This window comes from Silene latifolia, chromosome X (assembly GCF_048544455.1).
Source record: "Silene latifolia isolate original U9 population chromosome X, ASM4854445v1, whole genome shotgun sequence".
Lineage (NCBI taxonomy): Eukaryota > Viridiplantae > Streptophyta > Magnoliopsida > Caryophyllales > Caryophyllaceae > Silene > Silene latifolia.
The window spans coordinates 230,374,564-230,400,126 of record NC_133537.1 but is presented as its reverse complement, the minus strand read 5'-3'; the positions used below and the strand labels follow the sequence as shown (position 1 = coordinate 230,400,126).

The 25,563-nt window shown below is 38.3% G+C and overlaps 1 non-coding gene across 1 annotated transcript; it reads right to left on the bottom strand.

The window, feature by feature from the left end:
• Nucleotides 1-17,022: 17,022 nt before the first annotated feature.
• LOC141626023 (small nucleolar RNA R71) lies at nucleotides 17,023-17,129 on the bottom strand. The gene has a single exon (XR_012535756.1). It is a non-coding gene; the product is annotated as a small nucleolar RNA R71 (small nucleolar RNA).
• Nucleotides 17,130-25,563: the final 8,434 nt, after the last annotated feature.

The window sequence follows — 25,563 nt, the reverse complement described above, 5'->3', positions numbered from 1 at the left end:
ACCGACTAGATAAGCCAGTCGATCGACCAAGCCCTAATGCGAGGTCACCTATTCTAATGCCATCTACGCCATAGATCCCCTACGTCTTAGCAAAGGATACTTAGCTACTCATACTAGAAATAATGAAAGCAACAAAATCAACAATTAAAGCTAACGAATTCATTCTTGAATTAATAAAATGAACAATTAACATAAAACGATAATCGGCTTCGGGAGATCTAGCCTAGCAATTCTATACTACGAAGGAAAGCAGTAAACTGAATAAAAGGATAGAGAATACCGTTTAAAGGAATTGAAAGCAGAAGATCAAAAACCGAATGCAAAACTAGAGATTTTATTAACGGAAATAATCTAAACTAATGTATCTGTAGAACTTGATGATAAAACCGAATGCTTATTCGAAAACTAAGGATACATTATATAGAAATAATCTGCGTAACCTTTATTCCTAAACCTAATCACAATGGGCCTTGGAATTCTCGATCTTTTATTTTGCGTCGGACCGTGGAGTGGTCGATCGACCATAGTACCCGATCGATCGACCAAAGGTCTTGTCTGAATTGCATTTCGACGATTCTGCGCAGCGCACCGATCTTAAAACGGCTGACATTTCTTCGTTACTTGGTCAAATCAGGCGTTCTACGCGGCGTTGGAAAGCTAAGAGGATAAGCTTTCACCTACAATTGGAATCACTTGATTATCTGCTCTAGAACACGAGACATAGCCATCTGAATTAGCCTGCAGTGTCGAGAAGCATTTGTTTGCTTGTTAAACTCGTACGCATCCATGCTTTTGCTATCTTTAGGCCTTGAAACGCGCACCAAGCTCATTCCTCGAATCGATACTCCATGTCAAATGCAATGCTAAGTACTTAGGGACGGATTCGGCTTATTTACCACTGAAATCTTCATATTCCTATAAAATTACAAGAAAAGGAAGAAATACACGAAACAAGGGAAATAGTAGCATAAACTACTCAATTGAGCTCTGAAATGCGTGTAAAATGAGGTGTAAAACATCATATAAATGACACGCATCAAACTTCCCCAAACCAAACCCTTGCTTGTCCCCAAGCAAGAACTAGACTCGATCCTAAAACCTAATGGAACGAGTTCAATCTCAGAGCGAAATGCAACCTGTCAAGCCTAAGCCAATTTAATGCAATAACCAACAATCAATTAGCATGGTGAATCATGCAAACGAGTTATAAAGTCGTTAAAGACTGCTGAACCGTCAACTGTAGAGACTTATCAAATTGGACTCTCACGGGTCGCTCAAAACACTCAAATAAGCACAAGGTGAATATATGTAAAAGATAGAAAGAAGTAAAATTTGTAAAGACTCTCACCTAACTACGACCTATGAAAACATGCCTGCAATCTAATATGAAAGTAATCTCTACAACTGTACATACGCATTCCAACCAAACAAAAGACCATGACACATGCCGAGGTAGATATGGATATGTGAGGTAATGGGTAAGAAGAGGCAAAACATTTATGGGAATGTGGAGGTATAGGTGATCAAGCTAGTACCTAAACAAAACCATATGACAACATCCAACTTCTTGCTCAAAATCAACAATAAAACCGGGTGCTAATTATCAAGCACAAATCTCGCAACTTCCATAAAAGTCAACTCCCCAAAGAATATAGATGATAACATGGGAGTGAAAATCACCAAATCATAATAATTGAAACATGTGATTTTTCCTTTCTTTTTTTCTAAGACTCGATCGATCGACCATAAGAAGCGATCGATCGATCGGATTCTGATAAGCACACTTTTTTTTTCTTTTTCGAATCATTTTTTTTTTTTTTTTTTTCTTTCTTTTCAACTTTCTCAATTCTTTTTCCTCCTTCATTCTTTTTGTCCATCATCATCTCAAAAATGAGCATATAACCAAACCGCAATAAACATATTCCCGAAAACTAAGGCTACTAGCTTGACAAAGGCAGGCTGAATATAGGATGTAGTTAAGGAACAAAAGGCTAAATTTGGCTATGAGGGGTTTCATGGGCAAAATGAGAAAAGGGAACCTCTACCACATGTGTCAACAAACCACAAACCGAATGCATACAGGTATTAAGCTGATTAAGTTCATATTTATGCACATTTATGTAACATGTCTCATAAGGAGTAACTACTCACAATCCTAGATAAACTGGTCATGAATGTCACCAGTTATAAGCTCTAATCCTCAGAATATGATGTAGGTTGCCAATTTTCTAAGTCAGGTCTCAAGCCCAGCAAAATATTAACGAAAACTCGTAGATATGCATATACGATTCTACTAATAACATGTTAATCTAGCAAGGCTCGGGCAAAACAGGTGCAAATGCAAAATCATCATGGAAATACTACCGTTCCGACTCGACCTATATGCTAAAATAAACGTGCATTTTATGGAAATTTTTCAAAGTTTTAAATTTTTTTGGAATTTTGTATATATAAATGTGAAATGAACAACAATGCAAGACAAAATGTAAACGTGAATGCAAGCAAATGAAATGCGACGCAAAACCCTTCCCCAAACCAAATCGCACAATGTCCCCATTGTGCAAAATCATGTAATGAAATAAACAAGGAAACGGGAATTTGAGAGAAAATAAGTAAATATGACATGAAGTGGAACGTGGGAACTCACAAGACTTTAAGCGCAGCAAAAGGAAACCTCCCCAAACCAGCGTGAGCTAGGAGGTTTTAGTAGCCAGCAGTGCTACCAAGTAGTACCTGAAAGACAAACAAATACCACGCATAAAACCGAGAAAACAATAATGAAGCGGTAATTATGTACACAATAGAAGAAAAATAGAAGAAATAAGTAATATGATGGAAGATAAAGTGGAGTAGAAAACTCCCTCAATTCCGCAAATCGACCAAACACAGCAGGGGAAAGGTCGTGAACAGGTACAGCAGCGACAACGGTCGATCGACCATAGCAGGCAGTCGATCGACCGGAAGGAACAGGAATAGAAGCTCCTGAAAGTCGCACCTCAGTCGATCGACCAGGGTAGGCAGTCGATCGACTGGAAAACTCGCTGTAACTTTCTGATTTCTTCGAATTAGCTCGAGAACTTGAGCTAATATGGTCTATAAACCTGCAAACGCACAAAATACCGCGCCCAAAATTTCGCAAAACCCAAAGTAACAGTCTAAAGTTTATAAAAAATCCTAAACAACCCAAACTAAGCGAAGTTTCGCGCACACGAAAAACGATAAAAGGTCTAAAAGCAATAAAATAGATCAACTAAAGCTGCGAAAAATCTCGACCAAGGCTTCGCCTACATGAAGTAGCTTCCGCAGTGCTCATCTCGGAAGTTGGACTCCACTCTACTCGATTTGGAATACTCAATGGGTCATCTCTAGCATCTTCCCAAGCATGGCCATCATCTTCTAGCTTCTCACACTCAAGATCCGACTCGAAATTTTGATCGGCTCCTTCTTCTTGGGCTCCTCATCCGGCTCCTCGTCGGTTGCATAGCTCGACATCCCAAACCGCCTCTCCGAACAATGGGCGCAATCGAGTAATCGGGCAGCTCATCCTTCCCCAAACCAGCTCCTGCAATAGATGAAACAGACAAATCGTCCTCCAATTTGCTCCCAATCTGGGGCGGAGGTGTCATAACAGGAATAGGCACAGGTAATGAAGGAGGAGTGTTAGAAAGCACAAAATAAGATTTATTTTCAGAAATCATATTACAGGTCATGGGCCACATGGGGTCTTTCTTCCTAGGGGACTGGGCAAACATAATAGAGTGCTTCCCTACCTTAAATCTCAAAGTTCTTTCCCCTACATCAATTATTGCACCAGCAGTGTGCAAAAACGGTCTTCCCAAAATAATTGGGGTGTTGACATCTTCAGGAATATCCAAAACAACAAAGTCAACAGGAAAAAAGAACTTTTCAATTTGAACAGGCACATTCTCTAAGACCCCTGCGCCAAAATTTGATACCTGTCGAAGTGAGTATCAAAAATAATATTTATAAATTCCGAACTACAACTAGCAAGCGGTAGTAAGGGTCGATCCGCAGGGAGGTAGGGAGATAATAGTTGTTATTAATTCTAGTCTAAGCGGTAACAGTTGTGGGGGTTTTGATAAGAATTGAATCTAAATCTAATGACATAAATTGAATAAACAAATAAAAGTTGCAAAGGACGGTAAACAATGATAAAAGAAATGCTAAGACGGTCGGTTCACTATAGCTGCGATGGCTCATAATCCTAGGTAACTTCGAAATACGGTCGCGAAGGATGGGGAAAACAAGTCCTCTCGGTCCATGTTAAATAGTAGCTACCTCTCGGCCTATGCTACTAATCCCTAAGTCTCATTAATACTAACTCTCGTTCTTGATTAATGATTCCTAATGCAAACTAAATCACGATATCTCTCGATCTTAGCAATTTAGTCGTTTTAATTCGTTAATTATTGTCCATTCCTATCTCTCGATCTATGGGATGGTCAAGTTTAAGCATCTATCAAGTCTCCTCTCGGTCTCATTGAAAGATAAAGCACATAACGAAACAAACAAAGCAAAACCAGACGCGAAGTTAGTCGATCGACCAGCTACCCCAGTCGATCGACTAACCGGCTCATTCGACCGACTAGATAAGTCAGTCGATCGACCAAGCCCTAATGCGAGGTCACCTATTCTAATGCCATCTACGCCATAGATCCTCTACGTCTTAGCAAAGGGTACTTAGCTAGCTACTCATACTAGAAATAATGAAAGCAACAAAATCAACAATTAAAGCTAACGAATTCATTCTTGAATTAATAAAATGAACAATTAACATAAAACGATAATCGGCTTCGGGAGATCTAGCCTAGCAATTCTATACTACGAAGGGAAGCAGTAAACTGAATAAAAGGATAGAGAATACCGTTTAAAGGAATTGAAAGCAGAAGATCAAAAACCGAATGCGAAACTAGAGATTTTATTAACGGAAATAATCTAAACTAATGTATCTGTAGAACTTGATGATAAAACTGAATGCTTATTCTGAAAACTAAGGATACATTATATAGAAATAATCCTGCGTAACCTTTATTCCTAAACCTAATCACAATGGGCCTTGGAATTCTCGATCTTTTATTTTGCGTCAGACCCGTGGAGAGGTCGATCGACCATAGTACCCAGTCGATCGACCAAAGGTGCTGTACAGAATTGCATTCTGACGATTCCTGCAGCGCGCACCGATCTTAAAACGGCTTCCATTTCTTCGTTACTTGGTCAAATCAGGCGTTCTATGCGGCGTTGGAAAGCTAAGAGGATAAGCTTTCACCTCCAATTGGAATCACTCGATTATCTGCTCTAAAACTCGAGATATAGCCATCTGAAGCAGCCTGCAGTGTCGAGAAGCATTTCTTTGCTTGTTAAACTCGTACGCATCCATGCTTTTGCTATCTTTAGGCCTTGAAACGCGCACCAAGCTCATTCCTCGAATCAATACTCCATGTCAAATGCAATGCTAAGTACTTAGGGACGGATTCAGCTTATTTACCACTGAAATCTTCATATTCCTATAAAATCACAAGAAAAGGAAGAAATACACGAAACAAGGGAAATAGTAGCATAAACTACTCAATTGAGCTCTGAAATGCGTGTAAAATGAGGTGTAAAACATCATATAAATGACACGCATCATCAGTTCCCTGTTTTCAGTAAGGTATGCATGAAGTGTTTAATTAGTTAAATTTATATGAATTCTATTAAATTTTGGGATATAATAATGTATGTGTATTCTTCATGCCGTAAACAAGAGACCAGTTATTCTTGCTGACCCTAAATTCGAAAATCCATATGTGCATGTTGGCCGGGGTCTCGTAGAAATGCACACCAAATCAGCAGCGGAAACTGTAGTGGTTGTTCATGGCGAAAAACTTTTGCCGAATCATAGAAAAGTAGAGATAACTATAGTCTTTCCAGGCCATGAAAACTTTCAACCGCTGTCCGATTCAGGACGACATTACCATTCGGGAGATGCGGTTGGAAGTTTCATCCAATGGCCTGATTCTCACATCTTCTTGGCTCGGCCGTCTCCGCCTCAGCCGAAAGCAGTTGAGGTTAGAAGAAATACCTTTATATATATTTTAAATTTTTAATTGTTGAATGATTTTATATGTTAAATTTATATGTTATTTTTTTTTTGTAGGGAACAAAAATGCCGGCTTTGGTGGATAAGCCTAAGTCCACAGACATGCCAACAACCTCGTCGAGACAACAACTTGATGAGGTATTTAATTAACTTCTCCATTTTTTTAAAAACCTCGCTCCCTTTATTTATATTTTGTCTGTATTTATAAAAAGCATGGTAATTTTGTGTAAGGGACAAAAAAGACTGATAAGCCTAAGTCCCCAGTCATACCTGCTACTACTACCTCATCATTGAAAGAGCAGGTTGACGAGGTATTTAATTAAGTACGCTTTTATTTTTATTACTCCAACTAGGATATGTTACCTTTGGATTTTTTATTATTTTAATTATCTATTACATGTGTAGGCTGGTGGTAGTAGCACAAAATCAAAGACTCATTCTTTCCCGGACCTGAAAGAAGTTAGGAGTTTAAACTCCACACAATATACTGGGAAGGATTACATGAAAAAAGTAAGAACGGCGACGATGAGGAAACTGCATGAGGAGGTTGGCCATCGCATAGCCACCGAGCAATTGATAGTTATTCCGCTCGAGTAGGATATTGTAGGGGTTGAGCGCGAAGCACTTCTATCATGGGATATGCTAGCCATTTGGACTGGCCTAGACCAGATTGATGTCCAACACCTATTTGTTTGGATGAAGTAAGTTTCTTAATAAATAATTTCATATTCTAATGTTCTGACTACTAGATATTGTTTTAAATACCGGAATTAATACCATAATAATGTAGGATATTGAAATTGAGAGTGATCCCCGAGAATAGGATTCCAGGTGATCAATAAGGATTCCTGTGCCCCTTTGTTTTATCTTTATTTATTACGGAATTCTCGTTCGAAGATCGGGTTGATTATATTGCTCAGCAATTGGCGACAACCAAGAAGCTGGTTTTTGCCGCTTATAATGAAAAAGGGTAATAAACAAATTAATATTACGTTTCCCCCTACAATTGCATTTTCATAACTAATATATATATATATGTACTTGTTAATAATGATGATGTCTCTTGATGTAGGACTTATTGGGTGCTAGCAGCCATCATGCCGACAAGGAAGAAAGTTTTCTGGTTGGACTCTTTACATAATCAACCAAGCGAGACTTTTAAGCACTTGATTAATAAATAAGTTTATAATACTGAATTATTTATAATAACATTAAGTTTCAATTTTTATTTATAGCAAAAAGCTCATTTTTGCCCCTAAAAAAATGAGTGTCTGCCTCCTTTTTTTTTTTTTTTTTTTTAAATAAGGGCCTTTGAGAAGAGTAGAGCTAACGAGCAGGATCAACCCACGAAAGATTCTGATGATGACCCTAATTTTATTACGATAACAGGGGTACGTGCTCAAATACAATACATTAAGTGCAAAAATCTGTGTTTAATACTAATACAATACCTAAAGTTCAAGATTCTGATGTGAGCCTTCTCTCGTTTGTTTGTTTTTATGTAATAATAGGCCCCTCGCCAGCTAGATAGCATATAATGTGGATACTACATTTGTCGGTTCATGTTGGAGATTATTAGGCGAAGATATATCATTATTCCAGAAAAGGTTAGTAATTTAATAATGTGTTTATTACTTTTTTTAAATTAGAGCTAATGTTGTCTTGCTTGCTGCTATATATACCATGATGTTGCTATGCAGTAATTGATGTTGTTACAATAATGTCTTCTCTTTGTTTTTTCCGCAGTATGTAATCAACCCGTCACAACAGATTGAGCAGTACTCAAGTATAGATATAGACGAGGTAAGGGACATGTTGGGCAAATACGTCTTAGAAAATAGAAATGCATGATACTCAGAGTTTAGATCAGCTTATTAGTAAATTTTTTGTTGAAGTTAGGGAATGATTAGTTCATGTAAATTCAACTCCTTGTAAGTATATATATATATATATATATATATATATATATATATATATATATATATATATATATATGATCTTCATTGTTGTGGTTGAATTGAATCTATTGAGTTCGATGAACCCATTTGTGATTTATCTTTAGTCTTTGGTATATGGTGCTGCTGATATATGCAGGTTTTTGAATGGCATGAAACAAATTTAATTTTTCAAAACATTAGGAGTTCGTAATAAAAACGGTTACTAAAAAAACCGTTGTGAAGACCTTTCACAACGGTTAATAAAAAAAACACCGTTGTGAATGACTTTCACAAATACCGCGCATAATATTCAACAACAGGTTTTAAACGAAGAACCTTTGTTAAAAGTCTTCACAATTTTGGAGGTAAAGTTACAACAACGGGTTTTAAACTAAGAACCGTTGTTACAAACAATTTCAACAACGGGTATGTAGCATAACCCCGTTGTTAAAAGACTTCACAATTTTGGAGGGAAAGTTACAACAACGGTTATACATATGACAACCGTTGTTATATTATTCCCTCCAAATTTTTGAAACACTTTCCACAACGGAGAACACCCAACAACAACGGCTTTTAACCGTGGTGAATACTTTCGACAACGGTTTAATTAAATAACCAAACCGTTGTAAATACCTTCTACAACGGCCGCTTTAACAACGTCCGCTTTTTGTTTTTACAACGGTTTTTACCCGTTGTTATAGCTTGTATCTGTAGTAGTGGAGATAGATCACGACGGAAGTTATCACTTAGTCAGGAGTCTTATTTGGATAAGATTCTTGAGAAGTTCAGCATGACCAACTCCAAGAAGGGGAACCTTCCAATGACGTCTGGGATGCAGTTGAGCAAGTCTCAGTCACCCACGACGCCTGAAGGGATTGAGCGCATGAGTCGTGTTCCTTATGCATCTGCAATAGGATCAATCATGTATGCCATGATATGCACACGTCCAGACGTGGCATATGCATTGAGTATGACGAGTCGGTACCAAAAGAATCCTGGTGAAACACACTGGATAGCTGTTAAAAACATCCTCAAGTACCTACGGAGGACTAAGGATAGGGTATTGACTTATGGAGGCGATACTAAGCTATGCGCAATCGGTTACGCAGATTCTAGCTTCCAAACGGATCGAGATGATTCAAAATCTCAGTCTGGGTTCGTCTTCACTCTTAATGGTCTTTGCGGTCACTGGAAGAGTTCCAAACAGTGTTGTAGCAGATTCTACCACTGAATCCGAGTACTATGCCGCTTCGGAAGCAGCTAAGGAAGCGATATGGATGTGTCAATTCTTACCAGGACTTACGATAGTTCCTAGTTCGAATGACCCGATAACCATCGATTGTGACAATAGATGTGCCATCTTCCATGCTAAGGAGCCAAAGTCTAGCAAAAAATCTAGACATGTACATCGGAAAGCTCACCTGATCCGTGATTACGTGGAGCAAGAAGAGATAGTGATTGACAAGATAGCTTCAGATGATAACATCGCGGACCCTCTCACTAAACCGTTGAATTTTGATAAGCATGAAGGGCACGTTATTTCCATGGGAATTAAACGTGTTCCTGAGTTGTAGTAGTTGATTATGGATTTGATATATTATCTTTTTCATATACTATTTATAACTTCATCGTTTTTATAATATTTTGTTTTTCAATTGGATTGTACTAACAACATTGAACGCCACAAAGTGAACTGAATTACATTATATTTTGTTTGGTCCGCAATCGCCTTAATGAGCTGATAACTCTGGCTATTATATTGTGCAGTCGATTGATGGTGGGTTCAACGAGCCATAAGTCAATCTGTTGACTGATCGATCACAGATGCGAGATTATAACGATACCTCGTAGGAAAATTTTTTGTGACAACGTAATGGTGTCCTAAATGTTTAAAAACATTCGGTGCCAGGTCGTGGATAGGAAATCCATTGTGTTCCTATAGTCGATTCTTTTGACTATCGACTGTTTCTTGAGATTAAGGCAGTTTTTGGGTGACTTTGGTTTCTTTCTCACGGTCTACCGTAACTGGAGGCTAAGTAGATTTGTTCTGGGTCATTTCATACTGTGCTTACATCTGCAGGATTCGAGTTGAGGAAAATATCCAACCCTTATCAGGTATAGTTATTTCTCAGGGCCACTCGAGGAGTAGTAACTGAAATGTATGGCCATGCTCGAATGATGATTCGTTTATCAGTTAAGTTACTCTCTAGTCGGGGAAACCACTCTTGATATAGATCACTTGTAAAATACGACCTTTGTGAATACGGATTTTGCAAATTGTTTTACATTGAGTGGTAGAAATTTTAGGATATGAGAATCGGTTATCGCACATACACTTGTGAGGACAAGTGGGAGTTTGTTGGAGCTTGTGTCCTCCACAAATTAGTGTGATAACATTTATAAGTATCTTATAGGTTCACAAGGGTATACTTCGTATTTTATCAGTTGATTAACGATTACCTAATAACGGTTGGCTTGTTAGAAAGTTTGACGTTATTATCATACAGATGACGGTGATCAACTGGTCCCTAAAATCACACCTAAAGGATGTGTTTGAGAGATGTGATTATGGATATGTAATCACATTGATGCCATATATAACTAAACAGTTAGTCAACGTGTTAATGAGACGATTATTTAATGCCGATTAAATAATATTAGCTGAGACGAATTAACTGTCAATTCGTAAATTGAATATAATAAGTTATATTTAATTAATGTATATAATGTTAGCTTGGACGAATTAATATGCTAATTCGTAATTAAATGTAATCGGTTATATTTAATGAGGGAATGATAATTATACGATATTGTCATAATAAATTATTATTGACCCGTATTAATAAATCAACCTCCAGCAGTTGTGTGTAGACTTGTTAATACGGAATAATATAAATGACAATTTATATTTAACACATTTTATACATTTTTGGAATAACCGAAAATAAGGATTTTTATCCTCATTTTCGGTAGTTGCCAAAAACCGAAAATAAGGAAATAATACTCCTTATTATTTCGGTATTATGGGCCGAATTAGGGAAAAATAAGATATCCAATTATACCTTCTCTTTTTCGGTTTAAGAAGAGAAAGGTGAGATCATTTCTACCCTAATTCTAACCTAGCACACAATCATCAAAACACAAAAACAAAAACCCTAAATATTTTACAGAAAATTGGGGGATCTCATTCTAGCAATTTGAGGGGCATTTCTCGGAGCATCTTGAGTGCAACTGATGTGACCATTATTTGCGCACATTTAGTCCCCTAATTGAGCCTATTTTGCATACTATTATAACATTCTTTGGCCATTTTATCCGACAAAACCTTCCTATTTTCTTTGCTATTGCATTTCATATGTTTTGTAGGAAAGAAGATAATAAGGCGGAAGTTCTCGTCTTTCGTGCGTATTCGGAAGCTATTTGACGATATTTGATGGACTAGTATGAGGAGGAAGCAAGAACTAAAGACCAATCCCAAAAGAATAAAATGGAAGTGAAGAAAAGGGAAGAACAGAAGAGGAAACGAGAATAGCACTCTAAACCGTGCGGATTCTCTAGAATCCGCCCGTCCCGAGCACGAGAATCTGTGCGTCTTCCTTCAAAGACGCCCAGACAGAAGCCACAGAATACGTCCGGATTCCCCTGAAGACACCCGTCTTCCCCCGCCTGAATCCGCCCGTCCCGACTCCAAAACGCACGGATTCCAGTACAGCGAAATTTCGTCTTCTCCAAGCTACAAAGAAAGAAGCCCTTCCTTCGAAAAATACCGGCTTCTCCCTGCTCCAATCTAAAAAGTGTAATTACTAGTTTAGCCCATAGTTAACCCTAATGCATCCACCTAATTTCCACTATAAATATCCCATTTGTAATAATCAATCAAACAAGTTTTTAGAGTAGAAAATCCTTCTTTAGATTAGATTAGGAGTAGATTAGAATAGATTACGCTTTAATCTTTCCATAAATTACACATTAATCTCTCCTTAATTATTGTTCAAGTTTATTATTGGGTAATTGAATATTATTGGGTTATTATTGGGAGATTGACAACCTTCCATCAATCATCAAGTTCTTCTATTATTCTTTGCATTATTATTTGGATCACCTCAAGTTTGGTATAATTCCTTTACTCTTTAATCTTTATTGTTCATTTCTTCATTCTATTATCATGTTTATACTTGTTGTGATGATTGGCATCATTAATGACATGTTTCCCATGAAATTGGGTGAGTAGTTAATTAGCTAGGATTAGTGGGTAATTAAGGGAAACTAACATGGGATTGATTCATGCTTAATCTAATATGTTCACATGATTAAATTGTTTGCTTGTTGTGATGTCAACTTTATGCACATGTTATGTTTGATGAAATGCAAAGCCTATGAATCCTTGCATTTTTATCATCTCTTATCTACTCAACTTGACTTGTAAGATATAAACCAAGTCGAGTCTTGATAAACCATGCATAGAAGTTTAATAGGAGGAAAGTAAGTCGACTTGTAGGTGTCGTACAATCTAATCGATTCGGCTCCGGGACCCAACTCTTCCTATGAACCGTAAGACATAAACCAACTCGGTTCCTTCACTACACTAATTGCTTGCATATATTTGTAAACATGTTTGTATGATCAACACCATGAATCCCCTATGACCCCATGATATCCTAGCAATTTTTAATCATTTGTTTACATCTTTCCTTTTATTGCTTATTTTACTTTATTGCTTTTATTAGTCTAAAAACACAACTACAAACCCAAACAAATTGTGACACTAGCATAAATTGAGATAGATGGACTTAGAACCCAAAGCACACCGTCCCATGGATCGACCTCGACTTACCGCTAACTAGTTGTTTGTTGAGTATTATAAATGTGTTTGATTGGATGAGTGATGACATCAAGCGGATCAAAATGGCGCCGTTGCCGGGGACGGTGCTATGTAATTAAGTTCTTACTTGTTTGTCTATTTTAACTTTGCTTTCACCTTGAGGAACTTGTTCCTCAAGGATTGTTCTTACCGTTTTTGTGTAGTTTCCATCCTTGTAGCTGTTTCCTTGTCTTAGCTATGATGGCTCAAGACTTTACTTATGGAGTATATGTTGGATCTTTTGAGTATGACTATGGGTATGGGGAGTTTTAGAAGCAAGTCAACACAAACCTACCTTATTATTCGTAAAATGAAAATCCTAACTACTACCCCAAATTTTCCAACCAAAACACTCGCATTCAATATCCACAACAACCACCCACCCAATACCCACTTCATAATGAGTTTCAATTGCCACAATACAACCACTTTCGCACCTACCCACAACAAGAAGATGAACCCATTCAAAATGTGATTCTCCAAATGATGGGAGATCAACAAAACTTCTTCAAACAAATGCTAGAGGAGAGCCAAAAGAGGGACATTGTTCTTCAAGGCATTGTTACTCAAGATGAGGAGTTGGAAATTCAAATTGCCCAAATAAAAGAAACCCAACTAACTACTCCTTACCATCAATTAGACATTGAGCATGAATGCGAATTTGAAGTAGTAACTTTTGATATGGGAAATGAAGAATGGGAAAAGCCAATCTCCTTGAGCTCTTGTGACTACGAAAGTGTTGTGTTTGATGAGGAAGACATGAGGTTGAGAAAGCCAAGTACTCTCAACCTTTGTGAGTATGAGGGTGTGTCCTTTGAAGTGAATGTTCGGGTGTTGGAGAAAAAGTTGAATGTAGCCCCCATTTATGATTCATATGAAGATAGCAACAATAATGATGAGCATAACGGATGGACTCACAATATCACCTTGCTTGAGGAGCCTATCCTTGAGACATTTGAGATACCCTATCATGAAGAAGAACGTCCTTCCTTTATTCCTCATGAAGACCACTTGACACCTATCATGGAGCCAATGATCATTGAAGAGGATATGGTAGACCTTCTTAAAAAGGCCAAAATATCATATAAGAGCTACTTGGTGAAAAAGCTCAAAGAGAAAATTGCTCGTGAGGCTACTTGTGAAGATTTGGCACCCACGGTGATACTTTCTAAGGAATTCGATCATCAATGCCATGAAAATTCTCCTTCCACCTTGGAAGGATTGAAAAATCAAAATGCTATCATCATCACCGAGATTGAAAGAAAAGGTGGTAAGTGGAAGTCTACGGATAAAAATGAACCACACTTCATGCTTAGTGTTGACAAGAATCATGGGCTTGTTTATTTGAAGCATCGGGAAGGCTCTAACGCTAAGGACAAAGCAAGGGAAAGAACATTCTTCAAGCCTCCTTGGCCAAACTTCATACTCAAATTGAGCAACCCATACTTATGCTTATTTGGAGCTTGTTCACAAGCTTTTGATCTTTTATTAAGAGCCTTGAGCTCTATGGATAAAAAATTCTACAAATTGAACTAGTTTGGTGGAGTCCTACCTCAAACCACCATTTGTAAGATATTTCTTGGACCGTTTACTTTGTATAATATTGTACATCATTGCATTTGCATTCAATTTCTTGCATGAGAGTGGTGAGAGAGAGTGATGTGACCATAATTGGCGCATATTTAGCCCCCGAATTACCATTGTTTCTATGCTTTTTAGTGCCTATTTGGGTCATTTCTTATCTTTAGTTCTTTGTTTTGCATATTCTTTGAGATTTTGATCCCTTGGTAGGAAAGGAGTAAGAATCTTGCATTTTCATGGCAAAACAAGGCTAAATTGATCATATTCAATGACGAAGCATCAAGGAGAGACAAGACTAGAAGGCCTTTGTACATAGCATAGTAGAAGAGCATTGTTGAGAAAAGGATCCTTGAGTCCCCAAGGAAATCCCCAAGGAATTCATGAAGAAAAGGGAAGAAAAACAAAAAGGAAAGTTGCTGAACTACAATCCGAACGGATTGTAGAGAATCCGTCCGTCCGTCCCAATCCGAGCGTCCCGCAAAGGAATCCGCTCGGATTTCCCCTCGCCAATCCGAGCGTCTTGCCCAAGAATCCGCTCGGATTCCTCAGCCCAGATCCGGCCGTCCCGACTCCCATCCGCACGGATCGCAGCACAGCACGTTTTCATTCCTCAAGCATCGATAAGAGAAGCCCTTCTCTCGGATAATCCCGGAGGCTCCTTGCTCAACTTAAAAAGTGTAATTACTAGTTTAGCCCTTAGTTAACCCTAATGCATCCTCCCTAATTTTCACTATAAATACCCCATTAGTCTAATTAGAGGAGCATGTTCTTCTTATCAATAATTAGTGTAGTTAATATCAATCAAATCTCTCTTCAATATTGTAATCAAATATTAATCAAGTTTTAATCCAAGTTTTAGTTCTTTAATCTCTCTCTTGTTCTTACTTTATTTTGGGTAATTGAAGATTATTTGGGTTATTATTGGGAGATTGACAACCTCTCAATCTAGGATTCAAGTACTTCTATTATTCTTGCTTTATTATTGGAATCATTAGTAGGTATAATCTCTTAATCCCTTTTTAATTATTGCTAATTACTTTCATTTATTCATCATGTTTCATTATGTTAGTATGATTGACAACCTTTCTAGCATGATCAATATGATAATGAGTGAGTAGTCTCTTAGCTAGGGTTTAATGGGTGATTAGGGGAAACCAACATGGGGAATGATTCATGCTTAAATTAATATGCTTTCATATCTTATTTGCTTGCTTGTTTTGATCTTAATACATGCACATGTTATATTTGATGAAATGCTAAGCCTATGAATCCTTGCATTTACTATCATCTTCTATCCTTTCAACTTGACTTGTAAGACATAACCCAACTCGAGTCTTGTTAGACCATGCATGTGTTAAGTAGGGAAGATTAAGTCGACTTGTAGGTGTTGTACAATCCAAGAGATTCGGCTCCGGGACCCAAACTTTCCTAGGATTGTAAGATATAACCCAACTCAATCCATCACAACAATAATTGCTTGCTTATAATTTGAGAACATGTTTGTATGATCATATCCCATGATTCCCCTATGAACCCATGACACCCTAGTGCTTTTAATCAATTGTTTACACCCCTTATTTTATTTATCTTGTTAGTTTATTTTCATTGCTATTTTAGTTTAGTAACCTTCTACATCAACCCAATTTGTGACACCCCTAGACACCACTAGTTACAATAGAATCTTCATTTCAATACCCGTCCCTTGGGATCCGACCTTTACTTGCCTCTTTACTAATTGTAGAGTTGTTTGTGAAGTATAAATTGTGTTTTGTATCGACCATTGACCAACGACCACATATGCTTAATTGTGAACACCAAATGGCTCCGATCAAAAAATGGCGCCGTTCTTAGGGACGGTGTTTAATTGATTTAAGATTTCTTTTATTGTTTTTAGTTGTGTCTTTTTCACCTTGGGAAGTAAAACTCCTCAAGGTTTGTTCTAATTGTTTTTGAGTTGTTTGATATTTTGCATGTCTAGAAGGTTACAAAGAGATTTGTTACCTTTTGACCGTGAAATCGAAAGAACCTTGACGAATAATAGGAGACTTGTTAGGAGGAATTTGGGAGGTGTTGGTGAAGTTGTTCAACCCACTAGTGAGTTTGTCAATCCTTTCGCAATAGAAGGAGAAGAGAACCCATTAAACAATACCACACAAAATCCACCTACAATGCCTAAATTCTCGTCACACTCTATACCCACCGAGGAGGATTTACCAAATGGTACTCCTACCCCACAACATCTTACCGGAAACTTTATTGCCAAGTCCGCCTTCATTCAACTAGTTGAGAGGAGCCAATTCGGGGAAATGCCTAGTGAGGACCCTCATTCTCATATGGAAACATTTTGTGATTATTGTGAAGCTATCTCTCAAACGGGCGTGACTCAAGACCAAATAAGATGGGTCTTATTTCCTTTTTCGTTAATCGGCACCGCAAAGCAATGGTTGAAGGGCCTTGATAAGGCCACCCTTGGAATAGATTCTTGGAAGAAGCTAGCTCTAGCTTTCTACAAAAATTTCTACCCACCGGAAAAGACTAATATGCTAAGAGCTCAAATTACGGGTTTTAAGCAAAGGGATGAAGAATCTTTGTATGAAGCTTGGGAGCGGTTCAAAGGTATTTGTCGCTCATGTCCTCACCATGGACTTAACGAATGGTTTTTAGTGCAACAATTTTGGAATGGTTTATATGAAGATTCAAGGAACATTCTCAATATGGGATCAAATGGAATGTTCACCGAAGTTGATGACAATCAAACATGGAACAAGATTGAGGAAATGGCGGTCCATAATTCGCAATATAGTAGGCCTCGCAAGGCTACTAGAGGAGGAAAGTATGAAGTGGACACCGTTACTCAATTGGGTGCTCAACTTAGTGCTCACATTGACACAATCAATTTGAAGTTTGAACAAGCTATGGCTAGACTTGAGGAAAACTCAAAATCATCAAAGCATCATGTCAATGCCATGACGGCATCCTCATCAATCCCAAGCGGGATATGTGAGAATTGTGGAACCTTGGGTCATGACTCAAGCGAATGTAGGGGAACAACCGAGCAAGTCAATGCTTTCCAAGCTTACAAAAGTGGTACCCCTTATTCAAATTTTTACAATGAAAACACCAAGTTCCATCCAAATCTCTCATACAAAAGCCAAAATGTTCAAAACCCTCAAACAACATACACTCCACCACCCATGAGAAATCAAAATCAAAGACCCTTTTACAATCAAAACCAAGGTTACCAAAATCAAAATCCATACAATCACCACAATGACCAAAGTTTTGATGTCCAAAAAGCGGTCCTCCAAATGCAAAAGAATCAACAAGAATTTTTCACCCAAATGCAAAAAGATAGCCAAGCAAAAGACACCACCATCAACAACATTCTAGCTCACACCAAGATGTTGGAAACACAATTAACTCAACTAGCATCTTCTAGCTCACAAAGACAAAAGGGGCAATTACCACCTCAAAGTAACCCCCTAGACATGAAACGGTTAGTGCCATTCACTTGAGAAGTGGTACAAGGTATGAAGCACCGAAGGAGCAAGTTGAGGATGAAGTTGTGAGAGCTAGTGAGAATGAAGTTGTGGTGCAAGGTCCCAAAGAAGGGGAATCATCAAAAGGAGAAAGTTCAAAGAAAAATGAAGACAAAGCCAAAGAAAAGGAGCCCATTGTGATTAGACTTCCTTTTCCAAGTCGTCAAGCCAAGCCTAAATTTGATGATCAACTTGGGAAGTTCATGGAGATTGTGAAGAACTTAGAAGTCTCAATTCCTTTCACGGAATTAATCAATCACGTTCCGGCCTATGCAAAGTACATGAAAGATATCCTCACAAAGAAGAAGTCAATCCGGAAACTTGAGACTATCGCCTTCACCAAGGTGAGTAGTGCCATACTTCAAGGGAGTTCACCTCCAAAATTAAAGGATCCGGGAAGCTTCTCAATACCGTGTACCATTAGCGACACAACGATCAACAAAGCCTTATGTGATCTAGGGGCTAGTGTGAGTGTCATGCCGTACTCGGTAAGTAAAAGGTTGGGAATGGGAGAGCTTAAATGTACCAATATCACTCTTCAAATGGCCGATAGATCGACGAAGACACCGCTAGGGATATGGGAAGATGTCCCCGTGCGAATTGGGAAGTTTTTCATCCCGGTGGACTTTGTCATTGTTGACATGGAGGAAGATTCCAACATTCCAATCATCTTAGGAAGACCTTTCCTACACACCGCGGGTGCGGTGATTGATGTGAAACATGGAGAGCTCACTCTAGAAGTGGGAGATGAAAGCATAACTTTTAATCTTGACAAAACCATGAGAGCTCCTCGTTTGCATGAGCCATGTTTCATGATTGATCATTATAGCCGAAAAGATGAGAAGAAGAAATCGGAACTCCAATGGAGGAAGAAAGTTGAAGATGCTCCATTCAAAGAGCAAGTGAATTGTGACAAGGAGAGCTTGCAAAGCTCATCAAAATCAACCAAGGAAGAAGATGATGGCCTCATTGGCCAAGAAAAGAAATTGGGAGAGTTGTCTCCATCCAAGCAAGAGATTTTCAATGATCAACTCAATGAAGTTTGTGGTCTTTGGGACGACGAATTTGAAGGGATCTTTAATCCCTACATTGGGCATGCCATCGATCATGATCAACAACAAGAACCACGGTCTATTGAGGACCTCTACCACAACAATGAACAAGCTTTTGACTACTTCTTCAAGGTGTTGAGCAACATCAACAACACCTTGAACATGCCCCCTTGACATCTCATCAAGAATGAGAGTTTGGTGGAGTCCTCCCTAAACCACCACTTGTAAATATTTCTAACCCCCTAACTTACTTTTCAATTTTTGTATTGCATTTTTGTCATTTTTGGATTTATTTTTACTTTGATCAAAATAATTGTCATGTAAGAGAGAAGTGAGGGAGGGACTAATGATTTTAATTGATATGTAGTGCCTTACCTTAGTGTGGGGATGGCAATTGCCTAGGCTATTCATGCCTTAGTAGTGCCCCCACAATGAAGAACACAAGATTTGAAAGAAAGAAAGAAAGAATGATAAGGGAATGCGTTTGTGCACGGATGGAACTGAATCCGTGTACACAAGGACCAATCCGAGCGGATTCCTAAGAATCCGCCCGTCTGCAGAGGATCCGAGCGTCCTGATGAGAAGACGCCCGTCTTGGGCTGAGCTGAAATTGCAAAAATTCTTGGACTGTTGAAGAATCCGAGCGGATTTACGGAAAGACGCCGTCTCACGAATCCGTCCGTCTTTTGAAAAAGACGCCCGTCTTGCGGTGAAGAAAAACAAAGAAAAATCTCTGGACAAGAACCGTCCGTCCTGCACGAAATCCGCCCGTCTCATCTCAGAAGAATCCGAGCGGATTCCCCAGAATCCGCCCGTCTCTAGGCGGGATTTTTGAAAATTTGAAGCTGAAGAATCCGAGCGGATTGCGCCTAATCCGCACGGATTTCCCCTGCGTCCTAAAATTGTCGAGTTCTTTAAATACCCACCCCACCTTCATTCATTCATTCATTCACTCATAAACACTACCCATAACATCAAAACCCTCATCCTCTCCATCTCAAAAACAAAAACCCTCAACAAAACTCACCAAAATCAAATCAAACCATCTTTCAAATAACAAATCAATCACTCCATCTTCATTAACAATCAAAACCAAGCACAAAATCTTCACCTTTGAATTGATTTTTGTTCTCATAAAGGCAAAGCCTTTCACCTTCAAAATCGATTTGGGCATTCTACAAATTGAAGATTTTTGATCTTTTTCTTGGTTAGTTCATCAAATGACAAGAACAAAGGGAGCAACAAAAGCAAAAGCAAAGGCAACAAAGGCACCAAAGGCTACAACTCTCTCTCAAAGGCAAAAAGCTCTACAAATGAAGAAAGCTTTGGCAATGGTGGTATCAACACCAAGCTTGGAAGTGCAACAACAACAACAAATTTCTATGGAAGCATCACCCTCTACTCCGGTAATTAATCAACTCTTGCATTACCCGGAGGTAACATTCATTTCCGATTCCCATAGAAATACATTTGTCAAGTTTGCTATGAAACAAATTCAATCCACCAAATTCATATGCCAAGATGCTTTAGAGAAGTTAGGTGTTCTTGAACAAACAAGAGTCTTTTTCAATGCCATGGGTTTAAAGAAATTGTTTGAAATGAAGGAAGTAACATACCCCTCCCTTGTCTTGGAATTCTTAAGTTATTTAAAAGTGACAAAAGTTGAGAATAGGGAAAATATTGAGTTTCGTCTAGCTAACACTAGTAGACGCATTACCTTTCCGGAATTGGGTGCAATTTTGGGTCTTAGCGATGAACATAAATTTTATAAGCAATATGGGAAGTATGATCCCGAGCCTCTTTGGGAGGCAATCTCCGGGAAGAAATTTGAGGATTTTAAAGCTTGTCGTGCTCTTTTGGTCCATCATCCGGGCATAAGAATATGGCACAAAGTTGTGGGAAATACCATAATTGCTAGGAAAGACACCAATCATTTCACGGGACTCGATTTTATTCTCCTTGAATCAACTTTGAATATTGGAAGAATTCACACCAAGCCTTACAATTCTTTGAGGCTATTGGTTGATAGATGGCTCCATGTAGATAGTGGGAAGAAGGGTCAAACCGTAATTGTTAATGGCGGCCTTGTCACGGTTCTAGCCAAGCACTTTGATCCTAATTTCAATAAGGATAGCAAGTACAAGGCTAAGGATGGTGGCCATCTTATTGATATGTCCATCTTGATTAACAAGTTTAAGTGGGTTGCTCACAATCCCCTTGATACCAAGTATGGGTGGCTTACTAGTGAGGCTCGATCATTCACTTTACCCGCAAAGATTTGCCGTCTTAGTGTCCACCGGACCAACTATTTACTTCCCCTATCCGAAGAAGCCGAGTACATCATTCAACAACAAAAGGGTGATCATGAAACCCCCTCCTCTTCCATTGTTATACCACCTTACCCCTATGATTATGAAGAGTTCAAACCGCAAGGAGTTGAAATTGGGAAAGACTATGTAACTCTTCTTATGCAAGCCATGCACAAGCAAGCTTATGAAGATCGGAAGAATGCATATTTGGCTCAATATCCTCCCCTCCTACATCTAGCTAGGCAAGGACTCCTTGATCCATCTTGTCCTTTGCCTAGTTGGGCGGATAAAGAAGCCTTGTTTCCGGGTGCATCTAGGGAAGTGGTGGAAGACAATGAGGTTGTTGGAAATGATGAAGAGATTGATGATAATATTGAGGAAGAAGCAAGTGGAGATGAAGAAAGAGATGGTGAAGATAATGATGAGGAAGATGATGGTGAAGAAAGCAAGGAAGAAAGTGCTACGGAAAGTGGCAATGTGACCGCTTCTCATGAGGGAAGTGATGGTGATAGTAGCATGATGGAAGACTAGCCTTGGAGATTCCTACTCTCCCACGGTTTGTCTATATCTCTTTGTATTTTATTTCATTTTGATCATTGTTGGTTTAGTCCTAGCAACACCAAAGGACTCACACCTCGGTTCCATTGAGGTGTTCTTTCTTTATTGTTCCCATTTTTGAAAATCCAAAATGACAATCTAGTTTCATGCATAGCATAGTGTGTGCATGAACTCCCCCATGCTTTGACATTAGCAATAGTGTCTTACTTGGTTTGGGGAAGTTAATGCATACGCAACGGGAGGTAATTTAAATTATCCTCTCCGTCATAACAAAAACCATGCATCATGTAGTATAGCTTAGTGTAGAATTGCATTTAGTATAGAAATCATGCATCATCTTTGCATAATTTCCATCATTTTGGCCATTGAGGACAATGCCCATATTAGTGTGGGGATGGGAATTCTAACACTTAACTTTTATTCAAAAACCATAAAAATTGAAAAATTTCAAAAATCATAAAAATTTAAAAATTGAAAAACCAAAAACAAGTTCATTTCCCTTGTATATATTGTTTTGTATATATTGTGTTTGTTCATCCTTATTCACATTGATTGACTACGCCACATCCGAGACATGAGGATATTGAAGACCGCATGGTATGATCTTTCTAATCTCCTTTTTCCTCTTTATGTTAATGACTATATGGCTTTATTTTGATTAATGCGGTAAAAACAATGTGAATTTAGGATTGCATTTAGTTTATTTGGCATATTAGTTGGTAGAATCATATGCATTAGGATGTTTATATGTTAGTTGCATCATGGCATGTAGTTGCATGTTAGAAAAATTTTGCGAAACCGTCTACTTGGGAAGCTTGACAAGTGTATATAGGCCCTAGTAGATGCTTTTTCTTCTTAAGACTTTGCTTGTTAGAATACTTGTAAAACACCCTAGGATGTGTCATGCTAGTATCCTTTGACCCATGGTTTAAGGCCGAGTCAAGAGTACCTTGTGGTGTGATAACTCCTTGGCTACCGTTTATTCCAAGGTGACCCTTGAAACCATGCATACTTCTACCAATTCATCCATATTCTACCATATTTCTGTCATCAAAGGGAATGGGCACAAAACAAAAAGAAAGTCAATTTGAGTTCAAAGAAATGAAAAGTGAAAGAAAGTTTGCAAAAATGCATCAAATGAAAAGAGGAGCAAAAATAGACTCCTAAAACTTCAAATACAAGGCACCCTCGTTACTAATTGGGGTGACTTTGAAAATGTTCAAAAGAAATGCAAAAAGTTGTCAAGTATTGAAATGCCAAAAATAAAAAAGAATGGCAAAGAAAGTGTTCTCAAAAAGTCAAATGCCAAAGAAATTTGGGGGGAAAACAAAAATGAAAGCAAACTCCCAAAATGAAACTCAAATATCTATTGATCCCTTTATCCATCATATCCATTTTTGTGCATGGTAGAGAGGGGACGACCCTTCTTCTTGTCTAGGCAAGAGGGGGAATTCCGCGATCCTCCAGTGTTTCTAACACCATAAGGAGTCTACTCTTGACAAAAGCATTTAACGATTGAGGACAAAGGTACCCTAGCTTGACACCTTTTGGAGGTGATTTATTGGTATCCTTCTAGGCTTAGTAGTTTGAACAAATTGCATCTATGAAGGATTGTGTACCCTTGAATTGCTTCCCTTGTAGATAATTTCCGCCACTTAGATGAGGAAAGTGGCTATTCTTTTTGTAGATGCATCCATTATGTGTTTTTGTGTGCTTTAAAGTTTGGATGTGTCGCCATTTTGGCAAGACCCACCTTGCCTTGCAAGAAGGCATCCTACCTCATGGTTGTCTTGTTGTGAGTTGAAGGGGCGGAGTGAGACCCGCTAATTGTCTCATATCGGCTATTATTATTAGGTTAGGTTAGTATTGGTCCTAGTCTTTGTCACCTCTTTGCTCGGGACGAGCAAAGGTTCGGTTTGGGGATATTTGATGTGACCATAATTGGCGCATATTTAGCCCCCGAATTACCATTGTTTCTATGCTTTTTAGTGCCTATTTGGGTCATTTCTTATCTTTAGTTCTTTGTTTTGCATATTCTTTGAGATTTTGATCCCTTGGTAGGAAAGGAGTAAGAATCTTGCATTTTCATGGCAAAACAAGGCTAAATTGATCATATTCAATGACCAAGCATCAAGGAGAGACAAGACTAGAAGGCCTTTGTACATAGCATAGTAGAAGAGCATTGTTGAGAAAAGGATCCTTGAGTCCCCAAGGAAATCCCCAAGGAATTCATGAAGAAAAGGGAAGAAAAAGAAGAAGGAAAGTTGCTGAACTACAATCCGAACGGATTGTAGAGAATCCGTCCGTCCGTCCCAATCCGAGCGTCCCGCAAAGGAATCCGCTCGGATTTCCCCTCGCCAATCCGAGCGTCTTGCCCAAGAATCCGCTCGGATTCCTCAGCCCAGATCCGGCCGTCCCGACTCCCATCCGCACGGATCGCAGCACAGCACGTTTTCATTCCTCAAGCATCGATAAGAGAAGCCCTTCTCTCGGATAATCCTGGAGGCTCCTTGCTCAACTTAAAAAGTGTAATTACTAGTTTAGCCCTTAGTTAACCCTAATGCATCCTCCCTAATTTTCACTATAAATACCCCATTAGTCTAATTAGAGGAGCATGTTCTTCTTATCAATAATTAGTGTAGTTAATATCAATCAAATCTCTCTTCAATATTGTAATCAAATATTAATCAAGTTTTAATCCAAGTTTTAGTTCTTTAATCTCTCTCTTGTTCTTACTTTATTTTGGGTAATTGAAGATTATTTGGGTTATTATTGGGAGATTGACAACCTCTCAATCTAGGATTCAAGTACTTCTATTATTCTTGCTTTATTATTGGAATCATTAGTATGTATAATCTCTTAATCCCTTTTTAATTATTGCTAATTACTTTCATTTATTCATCATGTTTCATTATGTTAGTATGATTGACAACCTTTCTAGCATGATCAATATGATAATGAGTGAGTAGTCTCTTAGCTAGGGTTTAATGGGTGATTAGGGGAAACCAACATGGGGAATGATTCATGCTTAAATTAATATGCTTTCATATCTTATTTGCTTGCTTGTTTTGATCTTAATACATGCACATGTTATATTTGATGAAATGCTAAGCCTATGAATCCTTGCATTTACTATCATCTTCTATCCTTTCAACTTGACTTGTAAGACATAACCCAACTCGAGTCTTGTTAGACCATGCATGTGTTAAGTAGGGAAGATTAAGTCGACTTGTAGGTGTTGTACAATCCAAGAGATTCGGCTCCGGGACCCAAACTTTCCTAGGATTGTAAGATATAACCCAACTCAATCCATCACAACAATAATTGCTTGCTTATAATTTGAGAACATGTTTGTATGATCATATCCCATGATTCCCCTATGAACCCATGACACCCTAGTGCTTTTAATCAATTGTTTACACCCCTTATTTTATTTATCTTGTTAGTTTATTTTCATTGCTATTTTAGTTTAGTAACCTTCTACATCAACCCAATTTGTGACACCCCTAGACACCACTAGTTACAATAGAATCTTCATTTCAATACCCGTCCCTTGGGATCCGACCTTTACTTGCCTCTTTACTAATTGTAGAGTTGTTTGTGAAGTATAAATTGTGTTTTGT